This window comes from Cupressus sempervirens, chromosome 3, assembly GCF_028749045.1.
Source record: "Cupressus sempervirens isolate cs-2001-9-10 chromosome 3, ASM2874904v1, whole genome shotgun sequence".
NCBI lineage: Eukaryota > Viridiplantae > Streptophyta > Pinopsida > Cupressales > Cupressaceae > Cupressus > Cupressus sempervirens.
In genome coordinates, this window is record NC_143120.1 from 103,248,067 (window position 1) to 103,266,237 (window position 18,171).

The 18,171-nt window shown below is 36.0% G+C and overlaps 2 pseudogenes; both read right to left on the reverse strand.

Annotated features, from left to right (window-relative positions):
- Positions 1 to 9,264: 9,264 nt before the first annotated feature.
- On the reverse strand, positions 9,265 to 14,985 carry LOC149564987 (uncharacterized; annotated as a pseudogene).
- Positions 14,986 to 17,913: 2,928 nt separating this feature from the next.
- Positions 17,914 to 18,171, reverse strand: part of LOC149564988 (uncharacterized) — a 52,724-nt pseudogene continuing 52,466 nt past the window's right edge.

The window sequence follows — 18,171 nt, forward strand, 5'->3', positions numbered from 1 at the left end:
TAGAAGTACTCATAATTAGAGACAAATACATTTTGGCTCAGATCTAGAAATTATTAGATTCTTCCTCAGATGTGCACATACCTCACATATTACATGAAGGAAACTATGTCAAAAAATTACTTGCAAATTGGGGTTGTGATGGAATTTTTATTGATGCATTATCTTCTTCTCATTTTATTAGTAATCATACACAATCAAGTAAATTGGTCAAACATGATGTTTTTCTTGTTCACTAATCTATTAGAATTGAAACAATGTGAGTTATCTAGTGGAAGTATGATGATCTTTGATCATTCCAAGTATGGTATGTGTTACGACAGTGAACACCAAGGCATTTTCCATAGTAAGAATATATTTAGTGCAACTTAAATTAATTTTTTATGGTAGCTTATATTTTTTGGGTGGCATTTTCCATAAGTGATCCTTAGTTTGCAATCATGTTCTATTGTAATAGTTGTAGCTCCAAGTTTTTGTTACTATTGGGTGTTCATAGAGATGCTTGACTACTCTGTGATATATCAAATGACTAATGCATATCTCAAACATATGTATATCTACTAAGTCAAATTACATCAACCTATATCTATTATGATGAGATTCTTGACTATTATCTAGATTTGACAAGTTGATTTAGGCTTTCTTTTCTTTTTCCTTTCTTAATTTCTATTCATATTGTATCTAGGTGATGAATCAAATTTGTCTTCCTAGTTATTTCTATAAGGAGGCTTCATAACTAGTTTATACTATTACTAAATTATATAAGTGAGAAGCTATTTTTCTCTTAAAAAACATACACGCATTTAAGAGAAAAGTAAAATGAAGAACAAAAAATTTAAAATGCAATTTATTTTATATATTTATATCTAATATAATAGTTAATTGTAATAAAAATACTATAATAACATATATATTTAACAATGGAGTATATCAGTCCAAGTGGATGAAGAATTTGCAAAACTATGCTTTCACATTTTTGAATCAGGGCCGAAGTAGACAAAAGGAGTCAAGTAGTATTGGAAAATACAAATTTAGATCAAGGTAGTAATTACACTAATAATAGGAACTTATGGAAAAATTTTAGCAACGATTGTGGATAATTGAATACTTCCCCTAATGATGGTCATGATAATCATAAAGCTATTGTGACATCACATAAGTGTTGACCTTCATCTTTTACTTGATCACAAGTTATCATTAGGTGGTAGGTTAGTTTGGTGAATTGTAAATTTGTATGAGCAAACACTTTTGTTAGCCGTTAAGTGGGAAAGATATGTGATGTTTTGAATATACCATTGATAATGATGGAAATTATGAGATATATTAAAATGTAATACAAATATCAAGGCATGATATTTTTTTTCATAATCATTACAACAAAACATAGAATCCATTAATTATTGGTAGCTTTGACACAAGAAGAGTTTGAAAAGCTAGGGCTAGTGGCTTTCCTAACTATCCAATCACCTTGGTAAGTAACACAATTGAAGCAAACAATAAGGGAACAACACCAAGAAGAGAAGGAAGTTCAAAATACTTTATTAATTCATCAAATTATTTGCATACATGCCTAGTTGTAAGGCCTTGTAGGTTATGACCAGCAAATACAACTTCAAAATTCATGATCCACCTCGAAATTCACTTTTCTAGAAACATCTTCTCTCAACTCTCTAAGCCATTTTCTAACCTATGCCTGAAAACCCCTATTTATACTTGCCAAAAAAGTTCATAGAAGATTATAGATCATTAAATAATAGAAAGGCTGACCTTATAATGGTCTATACACATCCCAAGATAAGATCCTAACATTCATTTCATGATCTAAATTAATACATAAGACAACTCAAACTAAAAATTGATCATAGAGAAAATTGGTCAAAGAAGGAATCAAGCATCAGTAAATAATAGGTTCACTTAGTACTTGAAGGAATTCTCATCCAATTCTATTACTCACTAATGGATTTTAATGATAGAATGAATGGGATAACATGACTTTCACAATAACTACAAATCGGTCAATAGAGAAAAGATTAGCTATTGTTGGTACTCGACAATGACTGCAACTCGATAGTAATTAGAAAAATGAAATTAAATGAGTAGGATAACACATCAACCTTGAATGCTCCTACATTAGACAACTGAGGTTGAAATAAATGATTCTCCTAAATCCTTGAGATGTCATTACTTGAGCTAAATCCAACTCAGATTGAGAAATCCATGTAGAATATTCAACTAGTCTATTCTTCCACTTCACCGAATATTCTGGTGTAGGAGCACCTAAGATCTAAAGTTAAGGTCCTGACACATTTTTTCTTGTGGATGGTTCTATCCAAGAATCAATAAATAAGATCTGAATATAAAGCCCCAAGGGTGTGAATAAAATTAGATAGGTAGGTGAATGAATGAGGAGTCTTAGGGTTGCCAATATTTCTTGTAGTGGCTTGCATAGGTCAAGGGTTGACCAAAACCTCTAATACTGGGAAATGATGTGAAAATTCAGTTTTACAACATATGGAACCCATACATAAGGTTTTTGGATCCATACAAGATCAAAGGAAAAAGCCACAAAAGTTTCTCAATAAATAAGATTTGAATATAAAGCCCCAAGGGTGTGAATAAAATTAGATAGGTAGGTGAATGAATGAGGAGTCTTAGGGTTGCCAATATTTCTTGTAGTGGCTTGCATAGGTCAAGGGTTGACCAAAAACTCTAATACTGGGAAATTATGTGAAAATTTAGTTTTATAACATATGGAACCCATACATAAGGTTTTTGGATCCATACAAGATCAAAGGAAAAAGCCACAAAAGTTGCTCAAGCAATTATGCAATTTTGCAAAAGTTGCATTTAATAAGTTTGACAACTTTTTGGTCAACTGAACAAACTTGCATTTTTTAGTTATTGGGTCCATATAGGAGGTTTTTTCACATTAAAAAATAATATATAACAGCATCACACACCTAGGAAAAGGGTTGGTGTTCAGATTTTATGAATTGGAGTTGAAGCAATAAAACAATTTCAAGCATTTTTAGTTGTAGTCTATTTGCATGCCCTAACATCCAATGTGAATGGATTGTTTGTGATTTATTTGTTTCATGGATAGAGGTTTTAATTTAGGTAGTTATATATCATTTTGGCATCTTTAGGTGTTGCTTAGGTAGGTATTTTAAAGTTATTTTACCATTATATAGCTTATTGTCCTATTTTGAGTTGTTATAAGAGAAATGACTCTTTCTTGAATTCCACCAATCAACTCACCATGGACCTTTGGAATTAAGAAGAGAAGTATTTAAATAATATACATATCTAATTTTAGGTTCTAATAATTTGGTTTTCTATATTTCAAGCATGCCCTAGGTGAGTCTATTGTACTTGGCTAGAAGTTTCATGTTGTTGTGGAGCAAGCAATTGAGTGATTGGGATTAGTCTATTCCACTCCAAGAAGGTGAGGTGGATAAAAAGGTGTAGAAATTCCTTGAACCATTTTTGGTTGGTGAGGTTTTAGATGTCCATACTGGCTACATTGTATTCAAATCCTTAAAAATAAGGTAATTTTCTAAGGTCATGTATGAACAAGTTGAAGGTCTTAAACCTACATAATCTTGAAGGTATTTAAAAATGGTGTCTAGAAAATTAGATAATTTGGAAGCCTTTTTTAAAATTTTAAGAGGTATGGCTTGTAAAATTGGATAGGAGGGCTAATGGGGGCTCTTAAGGATTCTAGGCATAATAAATGATATTTGGAGCCTGTTGAGTTGGGTTTGTGAGCCAAGAACCAAGATTGATATTAAAGCTTGTATCAATCTTGAGGAAGAATTTTTTATTTGTTTTGGATGCTACATTAGGATTTGTTCCTTACCTTGTGAGATAACAAGAAATACCTAGTTAGGAGCCTATGTGAGTTAAGGGAGAAAAGAAGTGGAGTATTAATTGGTGTAATAGATCTTGTAGAAGGGGATTATTGTGAGGGATCCTGTTGGGAATAGGGTTAGATAGTCACCCTATAGGCTTAGCAGAGGGCTCAAAAAGTTTGGCTATTTAGGCCTAGACTAAGAGTTTTGGATCTAGTTACATAAAATTGGTATCAAAGCCTTAAAAAGGTCTAGAATAAGGCATTGTGTATGTCTGAATTTGAAGATGAATCAATGGGAGAAACAACGATGGTGAAAAATGATGAGTTTCAAAAAGAAGTGTTAGAACAAAAGGATAAGAATAGACTCTTGGAGGTAGCCTTAGAGGCTATGGAGGATAAAATTGATTAAGTTCTAGAAAATCTTACAAGATGAGAAAAAAGATGGATATTAGTGAAGACAAGGGAAAATAAGTTGTTGAAGAAGATGTAGAACCCAAACCTGATCCTGCAATCCAAGGAGAGCCTTTTCTTAAAGCCATTAAATCCTTCAGTGGCAAGTCTTTTAAAGGATTAGCATTGTTCATGGGTAAGATGGATCTTGATTTAGTGATGGAATAGATAGAGAGCATGTAGTATCACTTTTATTTTGAAGGAGATACTGAAACACAAAAGGTGAAGGTTGAAAAATTGAGGTTAAGGGGACCAAACCTAATCTAGTGGAAGTTTATCAAAGAAGAGAGGGATTAAATTTTTTTAAAAACCTATGACTAACTGGAAGGCAATGGTGAGCAAGTTGAAGAAGAACTATCTACTCAAGGATTATGAAATCTAACTACACGAGAAGAGACAAAGTCAAAAGAAAAAGGATATGGATATAGCCTCTTATAGTGAGGAATTTCAAAACTATGCCTACTATCTAAGATCCAAGAAGACAAGGTAGTAAAAGTGGCTAGGTATCTAGGAGGATTGAGATGGGGTATCCAAGAAGAAATAATTCTATGGAGACCCACTACTATGCAAAGATACTTCCAACTAGCTCATAAAGTGGAAGAAAGAAATAAAAAGAAACAAGAATCTCACACTAGAGGTACCTATAGAGGTGGATATAGAAGAAGAACTAGTGACACTAGATGACAAGGGGATGCAAAATCAAGTGAACCTAGTAACTAGAGTGGTAATAGGGGTAGTTATGGTAGAGGAAGAAGTTATAATGACAAAGGTAGAGGTTGTTGGAGTTGATGAAATCCAATTCCAAAGATGCCCAAGAGCACCTGCATGCAATATCCTGTTGAAGGGAAGCCAAGGAAGGAAGAGCGTGGAGCAAGGGAAAAACCTTAAATGAACATGAGAGAGAGAGAGAGTATGAAAACACAAGAAAATATGTATTTACAATAAGAATGAGTTATTGAGTTATGAAATACAATGAGGGAGAGGCTGCTTATAAAGGCCTCATGGAAGCTTGTAGAACAAGTTGGAAAGTGGTAGAAGATAAGGTTGACAACCAAGCACTCTTCCACAAAAAGGTGGAACATGCTATAAGGGAACAAACTCCTGTGTTGTCAACAAATAACCACTACATGCATTAAATACTAAATATTAAATAAATGCATCTAACTAAGTAAGCTTAATTAAATATAAAAATTAATTAATAATTAATTATTTACTCTAACACCACCCCTTAAGTGCAACTTAGGGAAATGCCTTATGCTCACAAAACTAAGAAATGTAGAAATGTAGAATGGGTCCTGGCAACAAGGCCATTTTAGGTACCCATGTACAAATGCAAAAGATGCAACCTCTAAAAAAGAGGAAAGAGAGAAAACCACATGGGAAAAACCCTCCCCCAAAAAAAGGTAAGAACCTAGTGAAGAACTAAAGAAGCCTCCAACTAGGGGAATGTCCCTTAAAATAGGAACAAAGAGTGATCATGAAGAGCATCACTAAAGCATAAAGAAGTCACAAAATTTGAAATCAAGAAGAAAACTACTAATCTGAAGAACCTCCATGGAAGAAGAAGGCACAAACTAAGTGTGTCTATATGGTAGATGATTCATCTCACTGAAATGCGTAGGTAGCCAGTGACTGTAATTGCCTTGTATATAGGATCAACCATTGAATACATAATTCACACTATTGAACCATTGAACCACAGATGCATTATAATAATAGCATAACCCCCCCTTAATGTAGACGGGGTGAGATGACAGGCAATTGAGAAGGTGGGCCAAAGTCTCCTACAGACAAACCAAGGACAACGAGAGAGGAAGAGGTAAAAACACCTATAAAGACACTATCACACTGATGCTACATGGAGCTAATGCCATGGAAGGGAAACTCACTTGATAAAGGAAGATGGCCTAAAACAAAAAACAACTATCCCCCCCATGGTGCTTTATAAAAATAGTGCATGTACAACTCACTCAAACAATCTTCATGAACACAAAATGTAAAAGTGACACTTAATCTCAGTGCATATACAAAAGTGCTTACAAATGATGTCTACAATGATCAAAACAAGGAAAACACTAACACAAAAGAAAGTATAGCCTAAACAAAAGAAACCATACCAAAAAAATGATCATCGGACCTAAAATACCCAAGATATCAACCATAGAGTTAAAATGCCAAAAACATGATAGAAAGAGCATGGGCCAAAATCTACCAAAAAAGACCACATTTCTAAAAAGGTGAAAAAACCATCTTTCCAAAAATATAACGTTTTCAAAAAATTGACATGGGACACAAAATATATGCATGTCAGAGTCAAAAATAGAACTTTGGACTTCAACTAAGAAAAGGGCAACAAAACTACATCAAAACTTAAAAATACCTACACCAATGTCTCTGTCTCAAAATGAATTTTTTGACACTTCTTTCAAATCGAAAAAATACCTCTGTATGCTTAAGTTATTGCCAAAAAATTGAAAGTAGGTCAAAAAGGACCTAGGGGAGGTGCAAGAAGGATGATGTAGTGCTAACATCATGCTGATGTCAGCATTTTACAAGATTAAATTTGATGGCTTGGAGACCGTCATCACAAAAAAAGACCACGTGGATGCCACGTGGTAGACAGGCTAACGTGGTAGGGGCCACGTGGCAAACTTGCCACGTGTCACATACAGAGTGGTTGTGACTATGCAAGAAATCTAACTCGGTAATGACTATACTCGTCGATGTGGCTACTGACAAAGAAAAATATGATGTATGTTAATTAGAGGAAAATCCATGCATCAACGACATGTACAGGCTATTGGAGTGGAGCAAACAAAGGAGACTGGGCAGAGGTGGCAAATTCTGGTGGCTCTACGGTGGAGGGACTCAGTGGCACTACTGAAACTAGGTGAAGGTAGGGACTAAGTGTCTCAAGGGTGGCATAGCCTATCACAGTAGGGCACAGGTGGAGTGCGAGTGACCCCATGGTGGCATGCTCTGTGCTAATTTTTTTATAAAAAAAATTAAGCCTGCGCATCCGTACGATTGTACTGAAGGTTGTCTGACCAAAAACTTTTTGCCTCTCGGAGCCCTGTCTCCAAAAATGAGAAATTTTATATGGATCCTTGCTGAAAAGCACCTTCTGAATCTAATGGCAGCATTCGTTTGGGTCCAAAGTGCTTTGAAAATTTGTTGTTCCTCAAATTTGAAGAAAAATGCACAAAAAAACTAGGGTTTGTGACTCGAAATTACGGCTTCAAAAATCTTGCAACAAAGTAGCAGCAGGGAGGGTCTGATACCATGTTGGAGTTGATGAAATCCAACTCTAAAGATGCCCAAGATCACCTGCATGCAATATCCTATCAAAGGGAAGCCAAGGAAGGAAGAGCATAAGCACCCTAAATGGACATGAGAGAGAGAGAGAGAGAGAGTATGCAAACACAAGAAAATATGTATTTACAATGAGAATGATTTATTAAGTTATTAAATACAATGAGGGAGAGACTACTTATAAAGGCATCATGGAAGCTTGTAGAACAAGCTGGAAAGTGGTAGAAGATAAGGTTGACAACCAAGCACTCTTCCACAAAAAGGTGGAACATGCTCGAAGGGAACAAACTATCGTGTTGTCAACAACTAACCACTACATGCATTAAATACTAAATATTAAATAGATGCATTTACCTAAGTAAGCTTAAGTAAATAGAATAAATAATTAATAATTAATTATTTACTCTAATAGAGGTAGATCAAGCACTCACAGAAGAGGCTCACAATTTGCTAGTATAAAGTGTTACCATTGTGGGAAACCAGGGCATCCTGCTTATAGGTGTCTTAAGAAAGCATCATATTCACAAGTTAAAAGGAAGGTCAACTATGTTTAGGATGAGAATTATAAAATTTAACATGATCTATGCAAATGTTCTTGCCAATAATTTGTGCAATAGCATGGAAGAATGTCTAGCAAGGCAATGGGAGAATAGGAAACTCAACCCACATAGGGACTTACTATAGTTTTTCATCTAAGATGGTAAAATCTTATGACCACCTCTACAAAAACTAGGAGAGAAGAGCTAATAGTCTAGGGACCATAGGAAAAAAACTTGGTCAACCCAAGTAGGGTTAGAAAAATGAAACAAAAGATAACTTGATGATGCTTTGTATTCCTTCAAACCTTATTCTATAAGGAACCTAGGCTTTGGAAACCCATTCTTTAAGCAGGATTTTGGAAGGAATGCAACCCACAAAATACCTAATTTAGGTTTTCTTCTCAAGTCATACACATGTATTACCAGACTCCTAAGAAGTAAGAATAATATCAATGGAGGAATATCCTGGTAGAAAACCTTTGGTACAAACTTGTGGGGACATTTTGTAATTGAAGCCATTAGCACCAATGATAGAAGCTCTTGCATCATAATCAACTGCTGGGCCAAAACTAGTTGAAGCAATTATAAACCTAAAAAATACAATAATAAATGTAGTATGATAGATACAAGGCACAAAAGGATTAAAGGAAAGAGTCGTATAGTTTCTCAAATACTAGCAAAGCACATCTGCCAAATTCCCCAATTTTCCAAATCTAAGTGAATATTTTAATTTTTTAATTTTCTTTGCATTGTATATCATTTTTTTTGTTATTACTATCATATATTAATAAATGAAATATATATATTTATGTGATAAATAATGCTATCCTAAAAAATATAATCATTTAATAGACATTAATGGGAAATAATGTTTGCTACTAAGCTTTACCGAAAGAAAGGGAAAATGAATATATACAATTGAATTGATTTTGACTATCTACTTAATTTTATGTCATGTATAGATGTCTTAAATAATATACACTCTTTAAAATAATACTTTCAACCAATGTGTACAAAATAGAAATGAGAATAAATCCATATACATCCACACTTGAGAAATGAAAGGGAAAGAATCATTCAAAGACGGAAGGGTGGGAGATTAAAATAACTTTATTAAAATTTGATATTTGGAACATTTTGATCAAGAATGAAAATAATTTCATCCATGATCTTGAACCACTTAAAGTGACATTTTTACTTAAACATAATATTCCAATGACAATTCCAAACCCAAATCCAAAACTCAACTTGACTCCCACTTCCCACCAAGCATCGTCCCACTGGTCATCATTTACATCTTGAGTGTGAGTAAAATTTGGAGAAGGAGAAGAGGAACAATTTGTGTTGATCTAAAGTCCAAAAAGATATGAATTGTTTGAAAATGATCCATCATTAAATGTAACAAATTGATCCCCTACTAGTATTCTACCAGATAAATTATTATAAGAGACATTGAAATAACTCAAATATGTACAAACTTGTAGCTCTCCAAGAATATCTCTAATAATATTGATCTTTGAAATATCAAGTGATTCCAATTTCACAAGATTTCTAAAAGAAGTGGGAATCGTTCCATTGAGATGATTTCTTGATAAATTGAGAAACTTTAGGCCAATGAGCTAGAAGTTGTTGCCAGAGAGATCAAGACATCGAACCATTGCCAAAGATTTTTCATACTCTAGAAATTGGCTTTTCTTGACTATTTCCATTTTGTCTACATAAGGAATTGAGCTAGAATTTGAATATTGAAGGACATCTGAGCTTTCTATTTGATTTTTCATTGCTTGCAAGTTACTCAAGCTACTTGGAATAGCTTCAAGCAAATTATTATTTGACAAAACCAAGACTTGAAGATGTTGTAGTTTTGTCAATTGTAATGGTACTTCACCCATGAATCTATTTGATCCCAGTACTAGAATGTGTAGATTAGTCAATTTATATAACCAATTTGGGATTTCTTCATCCATATTATTATATCCCAAATGTAAAATCTGTAAAGATGTAAAGATGTACACTTTTGAAGTGAAGATGGAATTGGCCCTTGTTGTTTATTACCTCCTAATTTTAACGTTTGAAGACAAACCATGCTCTTGATTTCACCTTTGAACTGATTTTTTTCTAGATTCAAAACCTTCAATGTTGTTGAGCAATTAGCAAAACCCTCAAACAAATTATCTGTGAAATTGTTGGAGAGATCCAACCATCTAATTTTTTTCAAACCATCTAATTGAGAAAGTAAAAAAGTGTCACTTAAATAATTATTTCCAAGATAAAGAAACTCCAAGGAAGAGTGATTACTAATAGTAGATATCAGGCTGACTAAAGGTCATGATTTGACAACTTAAATAGTCCACCTAAATAGCTCCATGGAATGGAACCTCTTAGGTAGTTATAAGAAAGATACAAGCTAGTTAGTAAGGACATATTTCCAATTGTAGGAGGAATAATGCCTTCAATTTTATTATAAGAAAGATCCAAGTAGGTCAACAAAGACATATTTGTAATAGTAGGAGGAATAATGCCTCCAATTTTGCTATTTGAAAGAGTCAATTCACTCAATGAAGACATATTCTCAATAGAATTTGGAATTACTCCTCCCACATTTGAATGGTCAATGTATAGGATTCTGAGTTGGGAAGGACACTGCATAATGGAGGATAGGTTTACTTTGAAATGGAGGTTGTTGGACAAGTAAAGGTTTCTCAAGTGGGGAAGCCCATCCTGAAGGAGGTGGATAGAGTGGATCAAAGAAAAACACCAACTAGAAGATAAGCATTCAACTCAATATGTAAAATACAATGACTTATTACAATGTGCTACAACACTTCATACTCATTAACATAACTAAAATCTTTATAAATCCTTAGAATGCTACAACATTCCATCCACTCATGATCCACGATGAGAAATATGAGAAACCCAAAATGGGCTCTGCTATCACATGCCTAGCTTATTCTATTTATAAGAAAATGCATATTAAATGTTATCTTAACCATGCATAGAGTAGTTAGCTATTACAATTAATGTTGGATGGTGAGACTAATGTGTTGGTTAGTGCTTGGAAAACTTTGGATGGCTACTTGTTTATTGCTGATGGTTGTTTTTTTGTGGGCTATGGAATTACTTTGGATGGTGGTGGAGTGTGGGCTAGACGGTGGACAATCAACCAACCCCAAGGCTACTGACAGTTGATAGAAATTAATTCCTCCAACACTCCCCCTTAATTTCTATCACTAATGCTACTATATTTATATTGTTTTCCCTTATCATAAATACTTTGGGTTTTAAGGCTTAACGCTTAACCAATTTAAAATCTAAAGTGGTTTAAGGCTCACCACAAACTCCACAAACATCACACAAATGGTTTCAAGATCACCATAAACCTTGCACTCAGATGGTTTACAAACCAAGTACTCATTGGTTTTAATGACCATGAATCATCACTACAGGGAAACTATCATCACTCTAGGCCTCTCTCTTTTTTACCTACATCAAACTAATTATTGAGTCCATATAAAAAAAAATCCATCTACCAAGATACATGGATACCTAGCCATTGTACTTGCTAGTTGTATAGGAATCCTTTTCAGATACATGGTTCATCAATACATTTAGTCAAACTCTAGGGTGTCTGGTACAATCGATAATGCACCCCTTACAATAGCTCATTAACAAACAATTCTCATTCAATCTCCATCACTTGATTGGGGGATATCAATTCAGCAATCTACTATTACATGACCACATTTGATATGACAAAGCCTTAAACATTTTCTCATCCAGATTCCAACACTTAAACTCCAAATCAGCACACACATAGACCTTTGAATCATGACAACCAACTCACCACCAATACAACCTACTTCCACTTACTACAACCACAACTAACTTCAAGAACTATTCTATAACATCACACACACATACTTCAAATACAAAGACACAATTTCCATGATCAATATCTTCCATGCCATGTGTATGAGTTCTTTGCCACTCTCGCTTGCACAAAGATGCTCCATATGCTTCAAATTTATAAATGATAGCATTACACAATGCTAACTCAAAAACACTTGAACTTTGACTTCCTTCTTCTCATGGCGTCTTTGTTTCTCATAGCAGTCTCTTGATTTTTTCTTCTCTTTATTCTTGTAAAAGATAACTTCAAATGTCATTGCCTATTGGGCTATGATGCCACAACACTCTTCACCAATTCTAAACTTGTCAACCTCTCCACGATCTCTAGGATCATCTCCCATTAGCTCTGATACCACTTGAAGGAGGTGGATAGAGTGGATCAAAGACAAACACCAACTAAAAGATAAGCATTTAGTTCAATATGTAAAATACAATGACTTATTATAATGTGCTACAGCACTTCATACTCATTAACATAACTAAAATCTTTATAAATCCTTAGAATGCTACAACATTCCATCCACTCATGATCCACAATAAGAATTATGAGAAACCCAAAAATGGGCTCTACTAATAACATGCTGAGCTTATTCTATTTATAAGTAAATGCATATTAAATGTTATCTTGACCATGCATAGAGTAGTTAACTATTACAATTAATGTTGGACGGTGAGACTAGTGTGTTGGTCAGTGCTTTGATGGCGTTGGATGGCTACTTGTCTATTGCTAATGGCTATTTGTCTATGTGCTATGGAATTACTTTGGACGGTGGTGGAGTGTGGGCTGGATGGTGGATAGTCAACCAACCCCAAGGCTGCTGACAGTTGATAGAAATTAATTCCTCCAACACATCCTAGATTATGTTCCATAGCCAGTGGTACCCCCTTCAATTTGAGAGCCATATCCTAATATTTTAGATCCTGTCATTATAGATTCAAGACCTATAACTAGTTGCAGTTAAATAGGCATACAAGCCACTGGTTCTAGTGATTGGTTCATTAATGTGTCTTATCCCTATGTCTTCCTATTGATATTGAGGCTCATTGTGCAATTAAAAATGCCCAAGAAGCTTAGGTGTTGCATGTATGTGGTCACTGCACATCTATGGTCTAAAGAGCATTGAAGAAAGAGATATGGGGGTAGTTGACTATCCATCTATACATTAAAATGAACCAAATCCAGCAATTCATCACCTAAAATACATATGTTGGGAGATACAGTGAAGGAAAGAGTAACGTTTGTACTATCTACAATCGAGAAAGATCCTTAAAATTCCTCTTGAACCGCCTATGGCACGTTTGGACTACCTTGAAATAGTGGGTTCATCTAGAGCTACATGATTTTCTTATTTGATTTGGTTTCTAGGCTCCATTCTTTCAGACTTGGCATATGGGCTTGTCTGATAGATGGTGGGGTTTGAACCTAGGTGATCTAGCATTAACAATCACATTGTGTAAGTAATTTGATGCAGGAGCATCCAGAGGTATAAGGGCAATCCTATGTCACCCAAAAAAAAAATGTACTTAGACTTAGTTTTTGTTTCATGTGTTTACATTTTTGGATACCCATTTGGGCCAAATAAAGGTTGCAACTCTCATAGTTCCACTATCAGTGAGCTAGAAAATCCCAAAAAATTAGGAGTATACAATTTGGCCATCATTTTGGTGACCTAGAAGGTGTGAATTGGCCAGATGAATGTAATTGTGATTTAGAGCATTCCCATAAAAGAATCAGGTCAAAAGGCCCCACAGTTTGAAAGTTATTGCAGTTTTTCAGGTTTTGGAGACCTCCTAAGAATGCTTCAAAGTCAGGTTAGGGGCATTAAATGACCTCAAAAAGGGCTGAAAAATGGGGGATGAGCAAAGCTCCTCTATAGGGCTATAGAGCGCTTCGAGAGCTTTTCAAAAATGTAAACAGTTCATCAATTGGAGCTACGATTCAAATGTTATGGCTCCTGGAAGTTCGATTACCATTTTTGGATTCTTCTAGATTTGTACCAACATCTAACACAGCTTCTGGAACCTTCTATTTGGTCGGTGGATGCTTACTAGTACTTTCTAGAATGTACTCCTAGTCCTTAACCCTCCAGGGTCTATTTAAGGAGATTTATGGCATTGTAAAAGGCAGTTCGGAGTGGAGTTTGAGAGGAGGTACTGAAAGGAGAAATTATCTCCAAATTTATGCTATTGTAAGCCCTTAGGGCATGTTTTGAAGTTTATTTTCTCTATACTGTTGTACTAGCTTATTTCCTCAGTTAATATAATTTTCCCTTTTTGTTGTGTCCATTTTTTTCTTAGGTTGTGTCCCCATCATAATTCAATGTATTAATAGATTTGAAAGGGAAGAAGAATTCTCACACAAACCCTTGCTTTTAGTACAGTGCTGAGGAAATTTCCACATTTGAATAAACATTGAAGTACAAAGAGACATGATTATTTTTAGGTAGAATTATTATTTTCTACCACTCATTGTGTACCCACTGTCTTCAATTTATTTATTTGATGAATAGTCCTTTTCAATTAATAAAATATACTAAGAATACAATTGACAAAAAAAGGGCCAGAGGATACAAGATCACCCTGTGAAAGAGTTCACACGGTCGAAGATGGACTTAACAACATAGCCTTAGCCAAAAACAACAAGTATTCATAAAAGAAATAGAATAAACCACCTCAAGCTGCCAAGGCAGTGCTAGCTGAAGGAGGAGGATAATCTTTATCAGGAAATCCCCATGTATCAGTGGGATGATGGGGTGGATTGGAAACGGTCCAGCCATCATTAGCAGCAAAAAGATCAAGGGCAACCTCTACTTCCTTAACCTTTGGCCATGGAGGAGAAATCACCAAAGCCAAGCGAGGAAATTTCCCAAAATGTGCCCACCGAGGCTCGAGAGGTGGAGCCAGGCACCAGCCAGAACCCATTCGAGGTGGGGAAGCAAAGCATCACCTCCATCTACCATTACCACCACTAGGAGAGTGGTGGCAAGAAGCTTGGGAGTGTAGCATGTGTGAGTGGCGGCCTAAGGAGTGGTGGCAAAAATGATGACCATGAGGTGTAGAGGCATCAGTCGAGGCATCTGAAGGAACTCTAACAATGGTACAAGGAGCATTGCCCCAATGATTTAACAATTCTTGTAAGTGAACAACTTCTAGGTCAAATTTATTAGCTTGCACCTGGATCTGCATAATCACATTGTTACAAATGCAAGCTTTAGTGTACATAGTAATGTTAACATCCAAAAAGCTCTGAGTGAACATAACATCATTCGTATCTTTCCATAGAGAAAAAAAATTTTCCATCTTGAAGGCATGCCAAATCTGAGTGAATTTTCTAGGAATTCTAGGAGAATCACCCAATAGGATCAGGTGCCATGAAAATGGTTTGGACCTAAAAGGCTTGAAAAAATCATGAATCCAATGCCAATAATTTTGAGCAAGCTTAGAAAACTAGAAATTATGCAAAAAGGACTCAATTTGACCACAAAAGGGGCATTTGGGATCGAGAACCCTAATGTGCTTGAGCTGAGGCCCTAAGGGAAGGCTTTGGAAGGCAAGGCACCAAGAAAAGTGGGCAATCTTGGGTTCTATAATAGCACTCCAAATGGTGTCAAAATGTTTTCTCCATTGAGATAGCAAAGATTGCAAATACCATCTCTGGTTAAGCATGTCAACCATTGAAAGATGGGGTGAGAGCCATTGGTACCCCATATTGGGCTTATAATTGGAAAATGGAGTGGCAGGATACCACTTCCAATCATGCCACCAAGGCCGACTAGGCTAAATCCAAAACTTATGAACTAGGTGCACATGGATGGAAGATAGTAGAAGGTCAAAAGTCTGTTGATCCATACTAACAAGGTGGTACAAAACTTGCATATCTTCCCATGACCTAAAACTCATGGTGACTCTTGAAAAGAGATACTTAGGAGTGTGGATGCCAAGTTTGGAAAAATGTAGAGTACCAGCACCTTGAATCTTGGTGAGAGGAGGACCCTGAATTGCAAATAGGGGAGACCGCCAAATGTTTTGTTGATTCAAGGAAAGCCCATTGTGAAACTCATCTCTAGCCCAATGAAGCCATGGCTTAAGAGCTTCACACGCTTTCTAGATACTCTTAATAATAAATGAGCCCTAAATGGCCACTGGTTCATGCATGATGAGAAGGGTTTGAAAACCAATCCCCTTCCATGTAGGCCTATTAACAGGGAAGCTCGAAGAAATGCAGTGCCTTACTAGAATCTTCTAGGCTTTGTCCTTAGAGATAGCTTGGATAATCCATTTTGCATAGAAAGCAAGGCCATGTTTCCAAGTGGAAAGTAGGCCAAGACCACTAGACTCCCTTGGGAGACAACAAAAATCCTAAGAAACTCTATGAAAACCATGATGGTTAGAACTAGAAGCCCAAAGAAAATCTTCAAGAAAACATTCTAGCTTGAGATAGGAAGCTTTGGATGGTACCGAACAAGAAGAATAGTAGACATGGGTTGTAGCCAGAATTTTAGAACAAATCTAGAATTTACCAGCAAGAGAAAGTGGCTTGGTGATCCAATAGTCGAGTTTTTTGATAATCTTGGCAAGCACAACATTCCAAAGCTCCACAGGAGAGGCCTGGAAGGCAAAGAGAATGCCAAGAAAGCAGATGATTTCCTCATGAGTAACCCATTTCCATTGGAATTGACTAAGCCAAGGTGGAGCTAGCAAAAAAGACTAGTGGTAGCAAAGCATTTTATGCCATTGGATGGCAGAGCCAAAGGCTTGACAAAAGGTATCCAAAAAATTTAAAGCATTTTTGATATTTCCTTCATCCTCAAGAAGCATAAGAAAGGAATCATTAGCAAAATTACCATTCACTAACTAGGAGGAAGAATCAAGCAAGGAAATGCCACGAACCAGTCCTGAATACATAGAATGAGCTAACAAATAGCCAAAACCTTTAGCAGCAAGGACATAAAGCGCTGGAGCTAGAGGGCAACCTTGCCTGATTGAATGAAAAAGTCCAAAAGCCTCAAATTGAAAATTGTTGATGGTAATGCAAGCGTTAACATCACCAAAGAGCATCTCCACAGACTGAAGAAAAATGGGGCCAAAACCCAAAGCCTGAAGCATAGCCAAGATGAAGGGCCATTCAATGCAATCATAGGCTTTAGCAAAATCAATCTTTAAAAAGATAGCCTGCTTCTTGGACTTGTGAGCCCATTCCATACCTTCCCAGATAGTAATGATGTTGTCAAGAATATATCTGGACTTGATGAAGCCAGTTTGCTCAGGCTGCACAATTGAAGGCAACATGTGCTAAATTTTGAGAGAGAGCGCCTTGGAAATGATCTTATAAGACACATTTAGAAGGGTAATGGGCCTCCAATTTCATATGTCCTCGGGATCACTAGCTTTAGGTATGAATTTGATATTCCATTTATTTATTATCACTTCTAAGCTTTTAGTATGGTATGCTTCGAGATAGAATTTGTGTAGGTCGGGACCTATTTGTTCCCAAAGGTGTTTGTGAAATTTAGAAGGAAAGCCATCACACCCAGGAGACTTGTCATCTCCCATGGAGTAAACTGCCTCTTTAGGGTCTCTGAGGGAAAGAAGTTGCTCACAAAAATCACATTGCTCAATTGCAAGGTGGTTTGGAGTAACAGAGATACACTTTTTGAGAGCCTCCTCCTGAACAAAGGAATTTCTCTGTGAAGAAAAAATGTTCTCACAATGATAAACGAATGCTTGTAGGATGTCAGGGAGACTAGTTAGAATAGCCATTCCCTGCTTGATCTTTTTAATCTGAACATTGGTATGACATGCCCAAAGAGCCTGAAAGAACTCCTTCAAGGCTTTATCACCAACCTCCAACTAGTGAAGACAGGCCTTGATTTGAACTCCACAGGTAGCATACTTGTCAGCAACCCTGGCGACCACCTTAATCCCAGCCAAGGCAGAAACCCTAGCCAAGGTAGAAACCCTGGCAACCACCTTAATACCTTGCATACTAGTAGGGTTTGGAGCCTACAAAACCCTCAAAAATAGCATTATGGAAGTTGCTTGTGGGCCCGTGCTAGTTGGTGCAGATGCTCTTGTGGGAATAGGAGGAATTGTGGTGATCACCTCATA